This window comes from Pinus tabuliformis, chromosome 4_1 (genome assembly GCF_031772625.1).
Source record: "Pinus tabuliformis cultivar Carrire ecotype Pingquan chromosome 4_1, CPIR1, whole genome shotgun sequence".
In the NCBI taxonomy this organism is placed as follows: Eukaryota; Viridiplantae; Streptophyta; class Pinopsida; order Pinales; family Pinaceae; genus Pinus; species Pinus tabuliformis.
The window spans coordinates 346,564,780-346,584,681 of NC_142303.1; positions in this window are offsets into that span (position 1 = coordinate 346,564,780).

Below are 19,902 nucleotides of genomic sequence, written 5' to 3' on the forward strand. Positions count from 1 at the left end.
CTTGAGACCATAAAGGGATTTCTTAAGCAACATACAAGGCTGGAGTCTGTTTTATAAAGCCAATAGTTGTTCCATATAGATTTCTTCATGCAAGTCCCCATGCAATAAGGTGGATTTAACATCCATCTGATGGACTTTCCCATTTGAAAGAGGCAGCAAGGGAAAGAACAAGGCAGATAGAGTTCATTTTGGTAATAGGGGAGAAGGTTTCAGTATAGTCAATGCCTTCAACTTGTGAAAAACCCTTAGCAACAAGACGAGCTTTATGTTTATCAACTTTCCCATCTGGTCCATACTTGGTTCTGTAAACCCATTTGCATCTAACAAGTTTTCGTCCCTTTGGTAGAGGAACAAGATCCCATGTATCATTTGCCAATAATGAATGATATTCTTCATTCATAGCTGCTTCCCAATCTGGATGGCCTGAAGCTTGTGCAAAGATGTCAGGATCATAATTCACTGAAGCTTGAGCCAGTAAAGAAGAGGCTCTTTCGAACTGAGAACGTGTACGTCGCTGATCTGTAGGATCACCGGCAAGATCACCTGCTGCATCCCGAGTAGCACGGACCCATTTTGGAAGCTGAGGAGCTGAAGGAGGATCCTGAGAAGGTGGGGGAGGATTTTCATCCTCGCTTTCGTCATCTGAAGAAGAAATATTTTCAAAAGTAGAAGAGATAGGGAGAGGTGGCACATCCGCCGAACTAGGCTCGCAGGCCGATATATTTTCAGAAAACTTTACATCTCTTCTAATGATAACATTTTTGGACTTAAGTGGAATAAGTCTATATCCTTTGACATCTTCAGAATATCCAACAAAAATACATTTTTCACTCTTAGGTTCTAAAGCTTTATGTTTCTCATCTGGAATATGAGCCCATGCTTCACTTCCAAAAACACGAAAGTGACTTACATCTGGTTTGATTGAGCTCCATGCTTCTTCTGGAGTGATATTCTTTAAAACCTTAGTAGGAGTGCGATTTATTATGTAATTTGCACAGTTAATTGCTTCTGCCCAATAATTAAGACTAAGTCCTTTAGATTGAAGCATACAATTAGCCATTTAGAACACCAAAGGACACCGCTCACAAACAGATCACAGATCAATACACCAGTATTTTGACGTGGTTAAAACCCTCAAAGAGGGAAACAGTCCACGGCCTGAGCCAACGCGGCCACTTCAGGCAATTTATTAATAAAAGAATGAAAATTTACATATGCTTCTCTCATAGACGGATTTCCCTACAAATGACCCTCCATGCGCTTTAAATAGAAATCATGGACCAATCGGGTGTTAAGCCACGGATCAAGTGTCGGTAATACCGAGGAGAGAATGAACCGTCGGATCACTACATATCGTGACCGTCGGATTGTAAGTTACAAAATGTACATAGTAAAGAAACACACTTTACCTAACTCTATACTAGACCAAGTTGTACTTAACTATTTCCTATGTGTCGGAATATCCTAACAACTGATATTTTCTCTAGTGATATTTGCATTAGATCTATTACTCATATCATGCTGCTTCTTCCTACATTCATTTGCATAATGCCCATATTTTTTACAGTAATAACATTGGACATTGGATTTTTCATACCTTTGTCCTTGAGCATGATGTTGTCCACTTTGTTGGCTGCTGCCTTGGCCTTGGTTCTGATTTGGATTGCTGCCTCTTCCTTGAGCATTTGCTGGACTGTTTCTTCCACCTCTGTTTTGGCTTCTGCCTCTTCCTCTCTTGTTTCCTCTGCCTTGACCTCTTCCTCTTCCAAAGGACATTTGGGTCTTGAAGGCTTGCTCTAGAAATGAGTTCTCATTTCTACTCAACCTCTGCTCATGTGTTATCAGTGATGCATGAAGTTCATCAACTGAAAAGTTTGTGAGATCCTTTGTCTCTTCTATGGTGGTGACAATCACATCAAACTTTGAGGGTAGGAACCTTAATAGTTTCTCCACAATCCTCCTTTCTTCAAGAATTTCTCCATGAGATCTTATTTGTGTGACCAGACCAATTACATGTGTGAAGAATGAGTCAATATTTTCTGACTCCTTCATGCACAGGTTCTCAAAATCTCTCCTCAGCAACTGTAGTTTTGCTGTCTTCACTTTCTCCATGCCTTGATAGGTTGTCTTGAGAGTTTGCCATGCTTCTTTGGATGTCTTGGCTACTGCTATCCTTGGAAACACACTCTCATACACTGCTTGATACAAAAATACGAGGGCTTTGGAATCCTTCTTCCTATTGCTCTTCAACAGATCTTTCCCTACCTGAGTTAATCCATTAAACTCATCTTCATCTCCTGGTTCTTCAAAACCATATTCAACAAGTTCCCATAAATCTTGTGAGGGAAACAGGGCTCTCATGGTTATTGCCCAATAGTCATAGTTTTTCCCATTAAACTGTGAGAGCTGAATATTAAACATACCCATGCTAGTGTTGGTGCTGGCCATTCCTTGCACTCTCAGCTATGCTTCAAATATTTGACTGTGTATTTAAAAAACACTGACTGTCTTCAACAGCTACACAAAAAAGAACTTTGAGAAATACCTTGGATTCTTTTGCCCGAGACTTCACTCTCTTGGAGAAGTTGTTGCAGCAAAAAACTCCTTCCTTCAGCTTCTTTGACACCTTCAAAGAGCCTGGATCTGCTCTGATACCATGTTGGAAATTTCTGGTAATTTCAAACACAAAAGAACAGAGAACAATGCTCTGTTTTCTCCACAGGATCTTTAACACAAGGAAGCAAATAAAATTTCTGAGCAGACAGAGTTTTCCACATACAAATCAAACTTGTATTCATTAATAAAATGCATGATACATATTTCTTCCTCTCTCTCTCAGAGGGATTCACCAAGAACTTCCACACAAAAATACTCTGGCTCTTAAAAAAAATACTTTGTCTCAGCTAAAAAATATTTTTACACTGCTGTGTAAAAATTTTCTTACATACAACCTGATTACATTCGCACTGCATTTCAATGCATTTCAATCTCCCAGCAAAACAAAATTTACATAACATAACTCTTTTTCACTGCTGTGTGAATTTTTTTTTTCTTCATTCGCATTACAGCTAGTTTTCACATTGCTATGCAATACCATACAGAAGTTGACCCTTTTTTTTGTTTTACATCTACGGTAAAAACAAAATACACTCGTGAAAAATTAAAAACATTAAAATTAAAAACTTTATCTATGGCCATACCTCCCGTGAATAAAACACTTAAAGACTTTACCAAAACTTACCTATCGTAATAAATTCATTTATTACTTCAGCATGGTGAAAAATTAATTTCTCGTCCTTTTACTGACAAACCTGGCGGTCAACCAAAAATTTACTCCACGCAAGTTCAAATGATGCAGGTCCATTGATTTAATCGAACGGCTATCATTAATTCCCCGGGAGCCCCTTTTAATCGAACTTTACGTTCCAGGGGATTGGTGGTTTTGAAAAGTCAGCTCAGACACGTGGCAACAGTTGAGTGTGATCGGAGCCCTCCTGACAAATACCACAATCGGCAAAAGGCGGTGCGATATAAAACTGCCTGGTTTCCGGAATTAATACGCGCAGTTGAAATTATTAATATTTCAACAAGAATCTAAAAACTAAAGAATTGGACGAAAGAATCAGATAAAAGAATCCGAACTAAGGAATTCCAAAATTAAAGAATAGGGCTAAAGAAGTCTAAATTCGATTTGACTGCTAAACACCAAATTTGATTCGGTACGGGTAAAACAGTGTAGCAACCATACAACTTTATTTGCATGACTTCACTCATTTGTCAGGGTCAGAATGATTAGCCCGATGCTGCGCAGCTAATGGAAGCACGTGATGTTTCCAAGTTTACCTTGCCTTTCCTTATGCCTTGCCTTTGTTAGAAAAATTTAAGAATTTAATTTTCGTTTTCGCGGAGGGGAGAGACATAGAGTTATGAGTTTAGTGAAGCTATTTTTGCAAAACTAGGTTCACGCACCATGAGTTCATTTCTTAAACATGAAAATACATTTACATGAGACTCGGGCTCATTCATTAGGTAAAATAAAAGTTACAGTGATTTAAACTTACACGGAATAACATTTCTTAAACATGAAAATACATTTACATGAGACTCGGGCTTATTCATTAGGTCAAATAAAAGTTGCAGTGATTTAAACTTACACGGAATAACACACAGTGTAACTGTGTTTTCACGCGCCCACCAAAATTTGCTCCACCATTTTCTCCACAGAGACTTGTGCTCTTTTTCTTTTGCCCTCTTACTCTCTAACCTCTTTACATAGTCAAAATGAGTTTTACATTCATATTTAACTCAGCATACAATTTTTACATTTAATTCATGACAGAGCAAAATAATTAATAAGATGTTGTTGTTGAGTGTGTTCAGAATCGCGCAGGTGTTTCTGGAGTGTGGGCAAACATTGTTGAATAAATGCTTGCCCATATCTGTTTACCAAAGTACATAACTTCTTTAAATGCCTTTGCTGAGTTTCTAAATGGTTCGCGTCTGGCTTCAGTCCCTTTATCTTCAAGCAGAGACGCAACCTGCAAAAATACGTCTGACAGGTATGGCTGATGTCAGGTTGTTTATTGCGGTGGTTAGGATTATTATTTCCAACACTCCCCCTTAGTCACAACTACCGCCATTGACAATTCCCAAACAGTTTCTAAGATAAACAAAACTTTCACCTACCAATGGCTTTGTGAAAATATCAGCAAATTGCTCCTGTGACCTACAGTGTTGCAACACAATTTCATCATTGTTAATCAACTCTCTAATAAAATGATATTTAGCATCAATATGCTTGGTCCTTTTGTGGAAGACAGAATTCTTTGACAATGCAATTGCTGAGGTGTTGTCACAGAAAATAGTTGTCGCGCCCTCTTGGTCATGAACGAAGATCCCTCAACATCCTTCTCATCTACACTGCCTGACACGCTGCTGCTGTTGCTACAACATATTCAGATTCTGGTGTTGACAATGACACTATTGGCTGCTTCTTGGAGGCCCATGAAATGGCTCCGGAACCCAATTGAAAAACATATCCTGACGTGCTCTTTTTGTCATCGACACTGCTTGCCCAATCATTGTCAGTGTAACTAACCAGCCTGAAATCACTTGTTGCTGTGTACAAAATGCCATACTGTTTTGTCCCATTGACATACCTCAGGATCCTTTTCGCTGCTTGCCAATGTGTCTCCTTGGGTGTCTCCATGAACCTTGACACCAAACTTACTGCATATACTATATTTGGCCTAGTGGCGATCAAATACATCAGGCTGCCTATCATGCTTCTGTATAATGTCAGATTGACATTGCTGCTGCAATCTTCTTTGCTCAACTTCAACCCTATGACAGTTGGAGTTGGTGTGGACTTACTATTCTGCATTTTAAACCTCTCCAAAAATTTTGCAACATACTTTAATTGAGAGATAAACATGTCATTTTCTGTTTGCTTCACTTCTATGCCCAAAAAATATCTTAACAATCCCAAGTCAATCATTTCAAATTCACTCTTCATGACTTGTTTGAAATCAGCGATGAAAAAATCATCACTTCCTGTAAAAATCTAATCATCCACATATAAGACGACAATGAGAATCTTACCTTCGCTCTCTTTGATGTAGAGAGTAGGCTCACCATCACATTTGTCGAAACCATTGTCCAACAAGTAAGCATCTATCCTGCTATACCATGCGCGCAGTGCTTGCTTCAATCCATAAAGAGCTTTCTTTAACTGATATACTTTGTCTTCTTGGCCTTCAATTTCATAACCAAGCAGTTGCGCGACATACACTTCCTCTTTCACCACTCCATTCAAGAGCACTGACTTTACGTCCATTTGATACACTGTCCATTTATGCTATGTGGCAATCGCCACAACTGCACGCACTGTCTCTATCCGCGCGACTGGCAGCAACGTCTCCGCATAATCTCTTCCATGTTGCTGCTTATATCCTTTGACAATTAGCCTTGCTTTGTGCCTTTCAATCTTTCCCTCAATGTTGCTTTTGGTCTTATAGACCCATTCACTCCAATGACATGTTTTCCTTTCAGAAGGCTCACTAACTCCCATGTGTTATTCCTTTCTATTGCTTCTATTTCTTCCTCCATTACCGCAACCCATTTTTCTTCTTTGACTGCATCTTCAAATTGGATTGGGTCATCTGCATGACAAAATAATGCAAATAAGGAATTCAGACCTGCGCTACTATCAACTTCATCTTGCTCATAAATTTCATTTAAATTTCTAAATTTTGCCCTTCTTGTGGTTGTTGAAGATGTGCTTGACATGTCACTTGGTGTCGCGCTTCGCAGTGTGCTTGGAGAAGCACTTGTTTGGCTGCGCGAAATTGTCCTATTATTTGTTGATGGCGTTGCTTGTTGTCTGCTTTGCTGCGCTTGAATAGGAGTAGAGAGAGTCAGAGTTGAGGAATTACTTGTTGCTGTTAATTCCTCTCTGTCCTCATTTGGTATGCATGCTTTGACATTGACTGTCTTTTCTAAACTTCCATCCCATGTTTCCTCTTCTATGAACTGCACATCTCTGCTGATTATGACTTTCTTGGTTAATGGATTGTAGAGTTTTTATGCCTTGGATTCATCGTTGTATCCAACAAATATGCATTTTCCCCCCTTGCTGTCCAGCTTCTTTCTCAACTCATTCGGGACATGTGCATAAGACACACATCCAAAAAATTTCATGTGAGTGACATTTTGTTTTCTTTCACTCCATGCCTCTTCAGGAACAATGTTCTGGATGCTTTCGGTTGGACATCTATTCAAGATATATGCTACACAAGTGACAGCTTCAGCCCAATAGTTATTTGGCAAATGCTTTACCTTCAACATAATCCTTGTCATCTCCATAATGGTCCTATTCTTCCTTTCTCCCACACCATTTTGCTGTGGTGTACATCTTGTTGTAAACTTCTTGTGAATTCCATGCCCCTGCAAAATTGAAGGAAGTCATTTGAGATGTATTCTCCACCTCTGTCAGTCCTAAGGATTTTGATGTAGTGTCCACTTTGCTTTTCAACAATAGCCTTGTATTGGCGAAAGCGATTAAACACTTCACTATTCTGTTTTAGGAGAAAGACCCATGTCTTCCTTGTGTAGTCATTTATGAAGGTCAGTACATAGTGACTGCCACCAATTGATGGTGTCTGCATTGGTCCACATAAATCTGAGTGGACAATCTCTAAAGGTGCCTTTGCCCTCACTGACTTTCCTGCTAGAAATGTCTCTCTATGTTGCTTGCCCAAGATACATCCTTCACATATGTTGTCTGGTTTTTCTATGAGTGGTAAACCCTTCACCATGCCTTTCCTATACAGTAAATTCAAACCTCCAAAGTTGAGATGTCCAAATCTCAAGTGCCATAACTAGTTTTCATATTTTACCTTTGCTGGAAAGTTTACTTGTGTGACAGTTGCCCCTTCTCTTCCATTTTCTTGTGAGTTCATAGATAGTTGTGCTTGTGCACCTTCTTTCTACAAATCTGATATTATTTTTAGGAGAAACATTCTATTTTCTGTCATCTGAACCTTTGCAATCAACTGTCTGCTTGGAGGCCTATCCAAAATTTTGCACACATCATTTTTGAAGAAGACATTGTAGCCTTTCTGCATGAGTTGTCCAACACTCATGAGATCATGTTTTAGACCGGGGACAAAGTAAACATCAGAGATGTATTTCTTCTCCCCCTTCTTTGTTAGGATATTAACTCTTCCTTTTCCCATAACAGAGACTTTGCTATCATTCCCTAATGTCACTTCAGATTTCACACTTTCATCTAGATCAGAAAAAATTTCTATGTTTCTTGACATGTGGTTGCTACACCCTAAATCTAGATACCATATATCACTCTGTTTTTCTTGTGCTACATTACAAGCTAAAAACATGCTATCATGGTTCTGATTTGAAATTTACACTTGGTTTGTTACTAATATCATATTGCTTCTTTCTACATTCATTTGCATAATGACCATACTTCTTACAGTGATGACATTGAACTTGAGATTTATCATACCTCTGACCTTGTGCTTGATTTTGGCTTGGGCCTTGACTTGGATTTTGATTGCTGCCTCTTCCATTTGAGCTTGAAGCGCTGCTTCTTCCACCTCTGTGTGGGATTCTTCCTCTTCCTCTAGCATATGATCTTCCTCTGCCTCGACCTTGATCAAATAATACTTGTGTCTTGAAGGCATGATCTAATGAGGAGCTTGCTGCTCTATTCAGTCTATGTTCATGAGAAATCAGTGATGCATTAAGCTTATCCACTGAAAACTGTGAGAGATCCTTTGTCTTTTGTATGGCCACAACAATGGCCTCAAACCTTGCTGGCAAACTTCTCAAAAATTTCTCAACTATTCTTCTTTTCTTCTTTCCTCTAGTGTCTAACCATGAGACCTGATTTTAGTAACCACCCCACTTACATGTCTAAGAACTGAGTCGATATTATCAGACTCTTTCATACAAAGTGTTTCAAAATCTCTCTCAACATTTGCAGCTTTGCTGTCTTAACTTTTGCCATGCCTTGCTACTCTGTCTGGAGGGTGTCCCATTCTTGCTTGGACTTCATTGCTGCTGCAACCCTTGGGAAAATACTTTCATGAACTGCTTGGAAAATATAAAACAGGGCTTTTGAATCCTTCTTCTTGTTGTCCCTTAACACATTTCTTTCTTGTTGAGATAAGGCATTGTATGCTGCTGCATCTGCTGGTTCTTGAAAACCATTTTCCACCAAATCCCAAATATCTTGAGAAGGAAACGGGGCCTTCATTTTAATAGGCCAATAATCATAATTTTTGCCATTAAACTAAGGTATTTGATGATTAGTCAAACTTGTGCTTGATGTTGCCATTTCTGAGGGTAAAAAAAAAACTTTATACCTGCTGGTAAATATGCTAAAAAAACAATGCACACTCAAAACAATTTTCACTTTTAGTAAAAACACTTGTTTTTACACTAACAGAGTTTATCCCGCTCCGATACCATGTTAGAAAAATTTAGGAATTTAATTTTCGTTTTCGCGGAGGGGAGAGACGGAGAGTTATGAGTGTCGCGAAGCTACTTTCGTGAAACTATCTTCATGCACCACGCACCTAGATTTCGCGGAGCTATTACACAGACTCAAGGATAAACAAAATAAGGTTGGAGCAACACACTAAAACTTAGTATTCATTTCTTAAACATGAAAATACATTTACATGAGACTGCGGCTCATTCACCAGGTAAAATAAAAGTTACAGTGATTTAAACTTACGAGGAATAACACAGAGTAAAACAGAGTAACTATTGTTTTCACCCGCGCACCAAAATTTGCTCCATCATTTTCCCCACAGACTTGTGCTCTTTTTCTTTTGCCCTCTTGCTCTTTAACCTCTATACACAGTCAAAATGAGTTTTACATTCATATTTAACTCAGCATACAATTTTTACATTTAATTCATGACAGAGCAAAATAATTAATATGATGTTGTTGTTGAGTGTGTTCAGAATCGCGCAGGTGTTTCTGGAGTGTGGGCAAAGGTGGTTGAATAAATACTTGCCCATATCTGTTTTCCAAAGTACATAACTTCTTTAAATGCCTTTGCTGAGTTTCTGAATAGTTCACGTCTAGCTTCAGTCTTTCTATCTTCAAGCAGAGATGCAACTTGCAAAAATACGTCTGATAGGTATGGCTGCTGTCAAGCTTTTTATTGCGGTGGTTGGGATTATTATTGCCAACGTGCTTGGATAGTTCACCATACGCGGGCACTATTTCTTACCTTACACTAAAGATTTATTTTCAACTATAATTCACGGGAACTGTTCACCCGTTTTTATTAAAAATGTCTTGGTTTGATAAATTGGGATGATTAGGGATGCGAATAAAGCTGTGTTCAGGTTCACAAAGTTCGTAGTGCACCCACTAACCAGGCTACTTTAATCCCACAAATTAATACACACTATTTAATCACTATTGAAATTACATCTTCTGATCTGTAACAATATAAATATTTTAAAATTCTTGCCCTCTTCATTTCATCAATATTGAAACATCTTCTCATTTGTAACAAATTAAATACTTTATTAAAAAATTGTTTCCATCTTCCTTTGTTAAGATGGGGAGAATTAGTGGTTTGGCATGGAATAACACGTAAATTTCATTTCAGGTTCAGGTTTATCAGCTTTTTAAAAAAGGATATAATTTTGTGTATTCATGATTTTGTTTGAAAAGAATTATACAACATTAGATACAAGAACAACATATCAATCCCATTAATATTAACAAATGTTTCAAATTACAAAAGAAATAACATGTTAACCAGGAGCAAAAGTGATGCAATTCTTTTGAAAGTTTTAATATTTAATATATCTACTTCATATCAATTTTCCCTATATTGAAATTTCAATGTCGATTTTTTTTCCATATCAAATCGAATTCGAAATTGAAAACTACGGTTTGGATAGTCACAGGAGTTGTGGTTCTAACAATTCAGAACCAAGTTCAATATTTCTTTTCCCTTGTCCCCATGGCAACTCGCAACCAAAGCTTTTCAATGTTGTGTTAAATGCTCAATCCATTCATCGCTTTGGAACACAGGGATATATGTCAATGTGTTTCGCAATATTGTCAAGTATTCATTCTTTTTGCAAAAACTATGGATCGTTGCTTTGACAAATAGTATTTGTCATGGCCACATTGCAGGTAGGAAAACCAAATTGGCCATTGTAGTAGGTAGCTATGATTTCTTTCAATTGGAAACCACTGTGAACTTGTATCTTGTTTCCACTATTCTCATCGGGGTTAATCTAGAAAGGTCACATTCATACCAATCTCTCCATTCCACTGCAGGTTGCATCTTCGGAGGAGTTGGGCTGACAGCAATAGTATCGTTGTTCTTAACGTCTTATGCCAAGAAGAGAAGACAACCTCCTGATAGCTCTACTAAAAGGTAGAGAAATTCCTACAAGATTATGCAATGAAGCACCAATGCCAACCAGATATTCACTCATAGACCTTAAGAAGATCACGAAAAATTTTGCAGAAAAGTTGGGAGAAGGAGGTTATGGGGTGGTGTACAAAGGAAAGCTTTGGAATAATGCTTTAATGGCGGTCAAGCTTCTTGATAGTAATAGGCACAGTCAAACAGAATTCATCACAATTGGACGGGTCCATCACATCAATTTGGTTCAGCTGTTGGATATTGCTTCGAAAGCCGTACAAGCGCATTGGTCTATGAATACATGGTCAATGGATCTCTAGAGAAGTTTATATTTGCCAAAAGAGAGAATGGGGAAATTTTAAGGTGGGAGATATTGTATTCAATTGCTTATTTACATCACGATTGCGAAAAACGCGTCATACACTTCGACATCAAACCTCAAAATATATTGCTGGATGTCGACTTCACCCCTAAAGTCGCTGATTTTGGTCTAGCAAAACTATGTGGGAAGGGAGAAGATCATATTTCGATCGCGGTGCCAGGAGGGACGCCCGGATATGTTGCGCCAGAGGTGTGGTCGAGAGATATGGGTCCTGTTACTGATAAATCAGATGTCTATAGTTTCAAAATGTTGTTGCTAGAGATTGTTGGCAGCAGAAAGAATATCAATGTCCAGGTAAACCAGTCCAATCAGTTATACTTCCCCGAGTGGGCCTTCAAGCTGATTGAGAGCGGCGAGTTGGGGATGAGATTGAGAGGTGGGGAAACAGAAGTTGCAGATGAGGAGGAGAGAAGATTCGCAAAATTTGGATTGTGGTGCATTCAATACAACTCCAGAGATCGTCCTTGTATGACGAGGGTTGTCGAAATGTTAGAAGGAAATGGAGAGGACGTTCTCAATCCTCCGTTACCCTTCAATTGCTTGGCTACGCCTGAAAATCCTATGCTCTCTTCCAGTGTAAATTCTTCTTCAGTTGAATTTATATCGTAGCTTTCCATATTTGATCGTCTTTTTCAAACCAGTCTTCGCATTGTTGCGAAATCGGTCCCCGGAAAACCATGGAGAAAGCTAATGACCTCCAACAAAGTGCAGTGACAGTCCCCAAGCCAGGATTTGTTTCCTGAGAATGCAGTGAGTATGTTCGCTTCCTGAAAGCCTGAAGAGCAAGCTATTTCAAAGTCTTTGCATTGTTGCGAAGTTGATGCTCTCACTCTTTGCCATACTTTGTGAGAATGATTCAGTGACAACTATCGAGAATGTTGAATACCCTGACTAAGTGCAGTCACAGCCCCCGAGGTTTGATTTGTTTCCTGAGAACATGCAATGAGTATGCTCGCTTCCTGAAAACATGCAGTGAGTATATACACCTCAGGCCGTGCATAATGTAATATTGTCTACAATCGCCTGAATACAATAATCGTGTCTTAATTTTTTGCTTACAATCCCCTGAATAGAATAACCGTTTTTATAATTTGTTTCTTTGTTCTTCATCGAAGACTTTGAATGGAATTTGAATGTCATGACCACATAAACTGTTAGTTGCACAGATGTGTAGCAAAGGAATTTACGTCTATATTCCCCCAATGGGGGCAGGAATAAATCCGTTGTAGGGTTGGGGTGATCCAAACTGTATTGTACGACTTGTTTAAGCTCAAAAAAGAAGGTCATATTTCCATCGTATATTAATTTGGAGCCCGTCTATCATTAAAGAAACAAAACTTTGGTGGCTTTCAAATATACCTATTTTTTTTTTATGGAGTATCTTTTAGAAAATAGGAAAGAGTACATTGTTCACGCATAACATTATTCCACATATTTATACATTAAGCTTGACTTATTCCACATATTTATATATTAAGCTTGACTTGAGATAGATGGAATAACTCAAATCACTCAATTATTTTGATGAGAAAATATCTCAGCCACACATTTAAATAGAATCCCAAAAATTCTAATAAATTTAACAAATTTCTAAAGAAAACAAATATGAGTTAATTACTCCAACAATATATTAGTTGTTTTATTTTATGAAATTAAAATTTATAAAAAAATAATCTACCACAAAAATTATAAATATATAATTAAAATAATATCAATAATATAATAATTAAATTATTCATATATATATATATATATATATATATATATATATATATATATATATATATATATATTTAAAATGATTGGATGATTAGAATAATAATGACTATAATAATACTATTTTTATTTGAAAAAATGTATGAAATAAAATAAATTGAAATTATATTGCATGATTTTTTAAGAAATTTTATAAATAGTTTTAAAAAATCATGTATTTTATTAGTGATTTCCTTTATATATTAGAATAAGTTATTCATTACCCTGATGGGGTGGAGGACCTTGAATCACGAAGTGTGGGCTGGTGTGGAATATACTTGTGTGAATGATAGACAGTGAGTACAAGGGAGGTGATATGGACAACTCGCAAGTGTGGCTCATAATCTTTGAGAAGGCCACAACAAGTTTTAAAGGGTGGTGGTATGTCTGGTTTTTATATTTTCTTTTAGGTTATGGGAGGTAGGGAGGGTGGTGCAAACATCATGGAGTATGCACAGGTGACCAACTTGTGCATGACCACTCTCTCGAAAAACTTACTATGGGTAGTTGTTATTGGTGCTAGGGTTCTCAATGTTCCTCTAATAGTTGAATTTGTCGATTCATTTGGGACCTTGGTGATAAGGCACCCGAAGCCTCTCTTGGTGGTTGGCTCTCAAAACTGAGTGGAGTTGAAGCGCTCTTTTGGCCTGCGGTGAGCGGAAATATGATAGTTATGGAAATGCTTTGCAGGTTACTCGTAAGGTTTCTTATTGGTTCCCCTACTTGTACTTGGTTCCTTCTGGCCCTTTCTGTGGTGGTGTGTTTCAATTGTGCTTTATATATTTGTTTTCTAGTGAATTCTGTTTGGCATGTGCGTAACAAGCCAAGACAATTTTGGCTCTGGGTTTCGGGTGGCTAGAGTTTCTTTGGGGTTCGTAGAAGTGCAAGGGTCCACTCTAGAATAGGTTGTCTCCGCTTGGGTGTGACCCTGGAGCACTTGTTAAGCGGGGGCATTTTACCTGGCTTAAGGTGGCGCTGGTGTATTTTGGTGTGACTGACGGTGCCATCCTTCAACTAGGGCTTCAAGAGGTAGAGTCTACGTAAAAAATCATCAAGTATAATCAGTGTGGTAGCCCTAGTGTTTGGGTTGTTATGCCATGGTAGAGAGGTGAGGCTTGGATGGTGATGAAGCCTCATGGCGCACCAAGGGGAAGAGACAATCAGGCAAGTGTGGATGAAGCCATGGCGATCGCTCAATTAGAGCTAGGTGAATACTTGGAGCATGTCTTGGTCCAATCCCCAGGTCATGTCATTTATCCATTTTCTTTCGACTCCTTGACATGCAAATTCATCTTACCTTGACCACGCTTGAGGATATGCATGGACAACGCCATGACAACAGGAATGAAGTGATTGAATTTCTTAATGATATGCAACAGAATCAGTGGGACATTCTTGATGGTATAACTTCCATACTAAGAGGCCAGAGGTGAACCATTGACAATTTAGATGATTTGGATGCACGTCTCACCCATGTTGAGTTTCATGCCCATCAAGATTTTGATCATCCTGGTCCTAGTGTTAGTAATGCACCAAATGTACCTCCAGTTTTGTGAAGTTGGTTGGTTGTCTCTTCATTTCATGTGTTTTCTGGGCTATCTAGCTGGTTAGTTTATGGTCTTTATTTGAAGCATGATTCTCGTTAAATTTTGCATTCTTATCCTTGCCAACAAATCTGGTTGGATTGAGACTTGGAGAGCAAAGGTTTTTCTGAGTATCAAATGTAATATTTTGCAGAATTAATAGAACTTTTTTTACTAACAAAAAAAACAAAAGTTATTCATTGTTTAATTTATGTTATAAATTTACAATTAGTTGTGTTGTGTCGAAATATTTATAAATAATTTAATAAATTTTTTGTATTTTATTAGAGATTTCCTTGGTTACTCATTCTTTATTTTACATTATAAATTGTTTATTTTATATTTTAAATTTGAAATAAGCATACTGATTTTGGATTAATAGAATCATTATTTTATTATATAAATTAGAAATATTGTATAATTTTAATAATTATTATTTTAATTTTAAAATATAGAAGAAAAAAATTAGCAATAAAATATTTATAATAATACTTTTTCATTAATTGAAATTTATAAGATAATATTTGGAGCTAGTGTTCAAATTAGAAAAATAAATGGGGCTTAAATGTTAAAATGGTCATATGTCATATGGGGTTTCAAAAAGAACAACATTAGTCATATGCGTGCAAACATTATGCTAAATACTGAACATAATTCTACAATATTCCTATAATGTGGCAATGGTACAAAAAATTATGCCATTCTGGCATTATTGTGCCTCAACTAAGAAGCATTGTTCTTACAGTACAACATTGTATACCATCCCAATATACAATTTCTAGTTGTACTCTTGCAAATAATTTCCCTACAATCTTACTTACTACTTTTGTTGTATACAATTCTTACATGCAATTAACAGTTAAAATTAGAGAATTTTTGAAGAAAAAATGGGCCCGAAAAAAAAAATGTACAACCAATTTTTTTTTTATAACAACCAATAGGGTTCAAGATGATGATGTCAACCATGGGGATTATTGGCATTTTTTGGAGTAAAAAGGTAAAAATATTAAAAAAAGAAACTGTTTTTTCAACTTGTATTTCCAACTTATATCCCTATAGTTTTACCCACATTTCAAGTAGGACCACTTGTTGGATGCATAATTTAATTCCTCATCCAAAGAGTAACCATATTTCATACTTTTGGACCCTACTATGTAAAAAATGAGAAATACATGAGAAAAGTGACTTCAATCACGTCTTTACATGTATTTTTCATTTTTGTGAGCGCTCGTTTGATGCATAATTTAATTCCTCATCTAAAGAGTTCCCATGTTCCATGCTTTCGATGGACACTACTACATGAAAAATCAGAAATAAATGAAAAACATGATTGCAATAACGTTTTTGCATGTATTTCTTATTTTTCGTGTAGCAGGGTCCATTAAAAATATGCAACATGAGTACTCCTTCGATGAGAAATTAAATTCTACATCCAACGAGTGCTCCCACTCAAAATTTGTGTAAAACCGTAGTGAGATAAGTTGAAAATACAAGTTGAAAAATTTTTTTTTTTTTTTTTGTTCCTCTAAAATTTGATGATGTAATATAATCTTATTTTATTAGTTCCACCCAAAATTTTAAAATATTCCTAGGAGACCCATTTTAGACTCCAAAATTTCTCTAATGTCTGCTCAATTGACATAACTGTTGTAGAGGTTTTCATATCTTTTGATTTTCAAAACATCTGTAATATGTTAAAAGAATTTCGAGCTTTTCCTTGCTCTAATTCTTTGCATTTCTATTCAAGGTCAAGAATTTCCCTCTCTTAACCTGTACTAAATTGACTATTTTCTTTATGGTAGTGATTAATCATAGCTTGAACTTCTAGTAAACCTTTAATCAAATTTGTGTCTGAAGTTGTCCTGAACTTATTATGACCTATGGTATAACCTTTCCCCAACCTATCAAACCAAGAACAATTCCTCAACAATCAAGAATAAATCAAGATCAACATACAAGGACATACAGGATGAAGATAAATGTTTTCTATAGGTTCAATTTCCCCATTCATTTAATGAGAAAAACAACAATGCTTGAACCAATAGAGTGCAACAATGACACCCTGAAAATAAATGCAGAATGACATTTTAAATACTAGAACATGGAAATTACAGTGAGATATACATATTTGATGGGTTTTTAGAAAACTTGCATTTAACAGAGAATGAATACATCAATGAAATTAGTAATTTAAATCAATTTACACTTTTACAAGAGAGAAGGCCAATATACATGGTCTAATAGCCGGCTATTGTCATATGCTAATAATTTGGAATGCAAATCCAAATTCTCAATTCATGCTTGATTCATATGCATCAGTGACATATTGTATCTCTTACATGATGAAACTCAATAAAAAAATGACAAATACATTTAAGAATGTATAAGAAGAGCAACAAAACAAATTCCAATTTTCTGCAAACCACAGGTAGTCTTGGAAAATCCTTCCAATATTTGTAGAAAATGTCTACACAAATATAGACATCATGCAAAAAAATGTAGGAACATGAATATCAACTCAATTGAAATTTGTTTAACCATAATTTCACAAGGCAATTTATTTCTGAGAATCATTTTTAACAAAAGCTTAATGAAATTTTATAATAAGAAACAAAAACTATGGCCCAATTGGAAGATAAGCATAGATTTATTATCCTTGTGTTGGCTGTAATATAGATCAGAAGCTTCAGATGAGTTGCTTAATTAGTGGTCAAGTATTGTAATACAACTTTCGATGTTGAAACTAAAAACCTTGTATGAGGCCAGGAATAAACATCATCAAGACTAATGGTATCATAAACAAGACCTGCAAAATAAATTGAAGAAGAAGTTGAAAGGAGAAAAGGAAAAGGGGGTTTAGATCATTCTTGAAATATGATCAAAAAGTAAACAAAACAATGCAAAAGGAAGAAAATAACATAAACAAATGAACAAGAAGCACTGGAAGGGCCTTATTGGAAGGTTGTTGTACACAAGGGGAAACCTATCAGAATGGAGGACCACAAAGAAGGCACAACCAGCCTCAAACTATTGCAAATACGGCAAACTGCACCCTCATTCTGATTTGATATATGAGGTCAATAATTACTCAAAACTTTACAAATTGATAATATGCTTTCCTGATTTAAGAAAAAGGCATGGCCTCTCTTATATATGTAGACAATATGTAAATAAGAGTTGTAGTTGAAATGAATGTTTACATGACTAGAAACTTCAACCGTAAGTGACATGAGGAAAAAAATTGTTATGGTGGCAAAGTTGTGATCAAGAGTGCTTCAAGGGGTCTCAATTTGGAGCCTTGGTCAAATTAAATACCATGCTTGGTTTGGCCAATGATAACTCCTTGATAGCCAGAGATCCATTTCTGGAGAAGTGCATCCTTATAGAAAACAACAAAACAATATTTTAAGTAGTCAAACCGAACAAGAGCTCTATTGGGAAATGCATAACAAAACCAATCAATACAATCATGGTATTTCAAGTGTAAAGACAAGTTATCAAAACAACAATCACTAATAATTTTGAAGACATACAACAAAATGATTCTGTATATTTGATTTTTCAAGGATACTAACATACATGTTGATAATTTCCTGTAATAAAGCAGAAGTATTTTTGCCTTGTATGAAAGCATAATTTACAAATATTCTAATGTCTAAATGCATGTAATAATTTTACTGGTTGTTGCATCTATGGAAAAAGGTAGTTATGTTGCTCGTACAAGGAGAAGTGACAGGAGAGTGACAAGGGAGGCACAGCTGTGATGCACATCGTCTGATGAGGACATGACAGCTGATGTCAATGTCAACAATGCCCCTAGGAACATTGTTGAGGATGACCATGTGACTGAAGATGATGTTAACACACCATCAACCACAGAACCATCGTCAAGAACAATCCAAGGGGCAAGTTCAACTAAAAAGATCAGTGCTATAAGAGGATGGACAAAAGAACAAATGTTAGTTGCAATTGAGGACATAGAGTTTAATGGATACTCAGTTCGGGGATCTGCAATAAAACATGGTATTCCTCCCTCATCAATACATTATTGGATAAATGGACTGACTCATACAAAACGTAGAGGGCCTCTTACAATTATGACTGAGGAGGAGGAGGCCGAGGCGGTTGAGTGGTGTAAAGAGATGGCCCAATTGGGACATGGGCTAGAGTTGATACAACTCAAATCCACAGTTGCTCAAATCTATCAAGGGAGGCCAAACCCATTCAAAGATGGGTTTCCTAGTAAATCATGGTGGTTTGGGTTTAAAAAAAGGCATCCAGAACTTGTATTGCGTACTGCTAAGGGCCTTGACAGAGACAGAGCATAAAATTTGCGCCCTGCAGTTGTGCAAAAGTTCTATGACACACTTTCTAGTGCTTACAATAAACATTCTTATGGAGCAGACCATATATGGAACTGTGATGAAACAGGTTTACAGGCAGGGAAGAATTGTGGCATGTGAGTAATTTCCAAGAGAGGGAGTCGAAATGTGCCAAAGATTTTGCCTAAGAGTAGGGAGTGGATAACTATTTTATGTTGTGTCAATGCATTTGGTACTTCAATACCAAGATTTTATCTATTCAAAGGTAAAAATCAACTGAAAAACTATATACAGAACTGTGAACCAAGTGCATGCATGGCTGCAGATCCCCATGCATGGATGACTAAAGAACTGTTTTTAAGTTGGCTTTTTCACTTTGCTGCATCGGTACCAGGTGGCGTCTCGCCTAATAATAGACACATATTGATATTAGATGGCCATGGGAGCCACATGGTTGTACAAACAATTGAGGAAGCAAACAATTTAGGCATCGAACTATTGACATTGCCCGCTCATACCACTCACAAATTGCAACCCCTTAATGTTAGTGTGTTTGTCCCTTTCAAGAACTATTTCAGGTCGAAGCGCGCTGCATGGATGGCAAAGATTCCAGGGGTTGAGGTGAAAAGGTTCGAGCTAGCAGAGCTTGCAAGTAAAGCTTTTAAAAGGGCTTTTACACCATCAAATATCAAGGCTGGCTTTAGGAGGACAGGAATCTGGCCACTGAACTATGATGCTCTTATGCACGATACTGGTTGTAGCCAAGCGTTTCATGTGGATGGTCAGGAAGAAGGGAATACCCAAACAGGTGTTGAAGGCGAAGAAGTAGATGACCAAGATGATGTTGTTGCAGCTGGTAATATGATTTCCCTCTCTCAAGGACACTTATATGATGAAGATGATGGAATTGCATGTGAAACACAGTATAACCT